This window comes from Triticum aestivum, chromosome 2D, assembly GCF_018294505.1.
Source record: "Triticum aestivum cultivar Chinese Spring chromosome 2D, IWGSC CS RefSeq v2.1, whole genome shotgun sequence".
NCBI lineage: Eukaryota > Viridiplantae > Streptophyta > Magnoliopsida > Poales > Poaceae > Triticum > Triticum aestivum.
In genome coordinates this window covers 536717292-536721975 of record NC_057799.1, presented here as the reverse complement: position 1 = coordinate 536721975, position 4684 = coordinate 536717292, and the positions used below count along the sequence as shown (strand labels likewise).

General features: G+C 45.6%; 1 pseudogene; it reads right to left on the bottom strand.

Annotated features, from left to right (window-relative positions):
• Positions 1-457: 457 nt before the first annotated feature.
• LOC123049836 (SKP1-like protein 1) lies at positions 458-984 on the bottom strand (annotated as a pseudogene).
• Between the last annotated feature and the right edge of the window lie 3700 nt (positions 985-4684).

The window sequence follows — 4684 nt, the reverse complement described above, 5'->3', positions numbered from 1 at the left end:
CTGTCTCTCGCTAGCAAAAACGACGAAGTGACACGGGTTGGATAGTGGAGACCCGTAACCCAAAAAAGCAACTAAAACACGCGCCGCTAGGGTCGATAGGACAAATGCTGCTGCGGTGCGTTGAGATTTGTGACAACGATCCAACGATCACTAGATTCGACCTGAAGCCAAATGAAAATCATGTCTGACAAATTTCGATGGATCTTTGGCAAATATGTAGATATATAGTGGGAAATAATAAGGCTATTTCAAGAGAGCCAAAAATATCTCAAATCACACGCATAAATCAGCTAAGGATGATGTTACCAATCAAAACATCCACTTGATAAAATTCAGTTTCACAAGTAATGACAACTGACCATGATAGATTTCTTCTTGCATAATACGAAGTCTAAAAGAAAGACCAATACTAAGCAGTAATTCAATGAAACATTGCCTAGCTAGATGCTTCTCTTCTCTACTCAAAAGCCCACTGGTTCTCCCTGCGGATCTTCGCCTCCTCCTCGGGCGTGAAGTCATTCTTGATGTTGAAAGTCTTGCGGATCTCCTCCGAGTCTTTCCCTTGATCATGTCTACAACAATTAGGCAAGTAAGGTCGAGCAATCCCTTGATGTTGAGGTAGTTTGCAGCCAGGATGTGGTCGAAGAGGGTGGCCTGGTCGACCTTGACGAACTTGGCGTCAAAGCTCTTGAGGTCCTCTGCGGGGGCGGCGGCTGCAGTAGAGGTGGACGAGCTGGCGTCAGCGGCGGCGCCGGAGTCGGCCGGTTTGGGGCTGGCCTAGACGTGTTTCTTGTAGTACTCGATGACCTTGGAGAGGAACTTGGAGTCGACATTGGGGAATGGGATGTTGTTGTCGGTGCAGTCGTCCTCGATCGTGTGGCGGATTGTCTGCGACTCCATGGCGACCGCCTCCTCAACCGGAAATTCCTCACCGTCCGAGCTCTTGAGCGTGATCATCTTCTTCTCGCCTTCCTCGGCCCCCATCGATCGGAGGATTGGGAGGCGAAACGAAACCCTAGCAAGAAGACACGGCGGCGGAAGAGCGAACGAAAGATATACTACATCAACAGGCAACATTACCAAAAGTAACTAATTCATGGACGCAACCAAAGAATTCTGGATGACTCAGCAGAAATGTCATTGCATTTTCACATTGTAGCATGTACCTGCTAAGACCAAACACAGATAAGTAAGACCAAACACAGATAACTGAATAAGAGCAAGAGATTGTTGTATCCAAAGAGAGAAATGTGTGCAACTTGTCACTTGATTACATTGTTAGTACAACCCACTGATCCATGACCGGCCGGAGAATCCATGATGAAAGAAGCACATTTGGCTCGGGCGTACAAAGCAGCAAAAGAAGAAGATAAAATTTCCATTGTGGTAAGGTAAGTGCATATTGGCCGGTCCATGAAAATTTGTAATGAGGCAAGTGCTAACGTTATTGTGCTCGAGCTCAAATGAGGTCTTTATCGTGAGCATTGATTTCTGCGTGAGGATCTGTGCCATTTCTTTATACAGGAGGTTGTGTGTGGACTGCCAGGGAAAAAGGTACTGTTCCGAAATACGTATGCGCTGCAGGCGGGTAGTGGGCCATAAGTTAACCGGATCGTGGACGGCCGTTTAAGTGAGAAGAGGCGAGCCGTGGGCAGAATATGCGTGCATGTCTGATCCGTGGCCCAGGACGTTGCCTTTTCCTGTTGGTGGGGCCCGGAGCTCCATGACCGCCGTTCTAGTCTGTTCTCCACTTCAGGTGTTGGAGACTGAGTCATCGAGAGAAGATGCGGCGGCGGCGACGACAAGCCATGGAGTTCCTGATGATGCAGCCTAGACGCGGGTTCGTAAAAATCTTCCCTTTTCTCGTGGTTGACTTCCTGGATTAGCTACGTGGATTGATAGTTTGAAACGAATTTGGTTCGTCATCCATCAGATCTACTTTTCTGGAGGAGGTAGGCGAGAGTATAGTGCCGCCTCCTGCGGCAGAACATGGTGCGGTGCAGCGGGCACTGGCGCATGGGATGGAAAGGCGGCGGAGCAGCTAGTGCTAGGGGCGGGTGTGGTGGATCAGTCAGCGGCGGTGGGGGATTTCATGGCGGCAGAGCAAGGTGCAGGGGAGCAGCGCAGACGCTCAAATCTGGGCGGCCGGCGCAGCGGTGACAGACAGGAGAGAGAGCTCGCCCGCGGCTTCAGAGCTGTCAACTGGGAAGATGAACCCCCGGGCTCCTGGATGGAACAAAAGGTCAGTGGTTGAGTCGATCATGCAGATAAATTGGAGCAGTAAGAACCTGGCATAGATGTGCTGAAGTAGTGTGTTCATTGTGGCCATAACAATACTTGTATGCTTAGGTAGCAAAAGATTTCTTGTTACATCAAATAATCTACTGGGACTTGAAGGCAAATGATTCCATGGATTATAACAACTACAGAATTAGATGCACTCGCTGTAGGTAAAATGATGCTTGCGAACCAGTGAATTACATGGATCTAGTTAGTACTCCCTCTGTAAAGAAATATAAGAGTGTTTAGGTCATTAAAGTAGTGATCTAAAAGCTCTTATATTTCTATACGGATGGAGTATGAATTATGCTTGCTGAACCTTTGTAAGCTAAATAATGGACTGGAACTTTTTAAAGAAATGATTCCCTGTATTAGAACCACTACAGAATTAGATGCACTTGCTCCGAGTAAAATGATGCTTCCAAACCAGTGAATTACGTGGACATAGTTAGTATGAATGATGCTTGCTGAACCTTTGTAAGATAAATAATGCACTTGAAGTTTTTGAAGAAATGATTCTCTGGATTACAACCACTACAGAATTAGATGAACTTGCTCCGAGTAAAATGATGCCTGCAAACCAGTGAATTACATGGATCTAGTTAGTATGCTGGCTGAAACTGCAGAAATTAGATGCTTTACTTCCTCTATAAGTAAAATGATGCTGGCAAGCAAGTGAATTACATGCATCTAGATAGTGTGAATGATGTTTGCGGAACCTTTGTAAGCTAAAATCATAGTTGCCTGTTTTCGCAAAGGCTACGTATTGGAGCTGCAGTACCTAGCAGAGCACCTTGCCCAAGCCACGTTAGTGCATTTGGGAAGGTTGTCAGGAGTTTGGCTGAGAACCCAGATGTGAGTGTGATTACCCCAATTATTGGCACTACATTTGACTCATTGGGTAAGGCGTACAACTTCTACAATTTGTACTTGTGGGAGAAAGGCAGCGACTGAATGTCAAGAGGACAAAATGCATGCAATAAAAAGTGTGTGGGTGCTCGGTGAGTACAATTTTTTGCTAGTGGTACTGCTTCAGCAATCCCAGTTTATTTGATCAGGTTGCGAAGTTGGTAACGAAAATTGCTAATCATTTGGCAGGGGAAAGCTGGTGTCGAGAACACAAGGTCTTGCCGATGCGGATGCCGATGTGAAAATTGCTACTAAGAGCAGAAGACAATGGTTGGTATATTGCGGAGCATAGAGACACGCACAACCATTCGCTTTCACCTAATTTTTGTGAAACAATCCACTGGCCTTCACGCAAACACATATATGTTTACACCAGGGATCTTGTGAAGCAGTTAAGGCAGAACAATGTCAACCTTGCAGAGGTGTACAGCATCATAGGAGGTTTCTTTGGGTCGATGGAAAATGTTCCGTTCACGAAGAGTTCTCTGCATAATTTGTGTGGCAAGACAAATAGGGACCAGGCAGATGAGGAGGATGTAAAGAAGACGATGGATGTGTTTGCGGAGATTGGAGCTAAAGATCCGCACTTCACATACAGGGTTCAAGCTGACAGTGAGGATAGGGTCAAGAATCTGATGTGGGCAACTGGTAGCAGCAGGCTGCAGTACAACTTCTTTGGCGATGTCATAACATTCCACACGACTTACAGGATGAACTTGTATGACATGCCTTTCGGCCTTTTTGTTGGCGTGAACAGTCACTTTCAAAGTGTGATTTTGGCTGGTGTTCTTGCTCGCGATGAGACCCAAGAGAGTTTGGAGTGGGTTTTTCCAGAGTTCCTAAGAATGATGGCTGGTTCTCCACCCATGACCATACTTAAAGGTATTTTTCTCTGATTGGAAAATTTGACAATCCTTCGTCTGACATACAGATGATCTATATTTTGTGATGGTTGTTTACCTGATCGTTGGACTGTTTTGTAGACCAAAACCGTGCCATGGAGCTTGCTATCAGTAAGATTATGCCCGGGACAACACAGAGATAGTGCAAATGGCACATTTTGAAGAAGGCAAAGGAGGCGTTGGCTCCTCTGTATACAAAGAAAAGTGACTTGTGGTGGCTAGCATACGTGTTTACCAAAATAAAGAGACGCCTGAACTAATCGGGAGAGATAATCTTAGTACAAAAAATCATAGATAAATCATGATTGCCCACATAATGGGCTGACAAAAAAGATTAACATAGATCACATCGTTGGATTAGTATACACAAAAGAGTATACTAGTACGTTGGCACACTGATTGCCACAGTTACAGACCATTCCTGATTACAAGCTGCGATTACGAAAATTAACTAGTACACCACACTGGGGGGCTATCCCCTATTACAAACCATACCGCACACGGAACTAGTTGCTGCGCTGCACGAAAATTAAGAAAAGCATGCCTAGTACTCCCTCCGGTCCTTTTTAGTCCGCATATAAGATTTGTCTGAA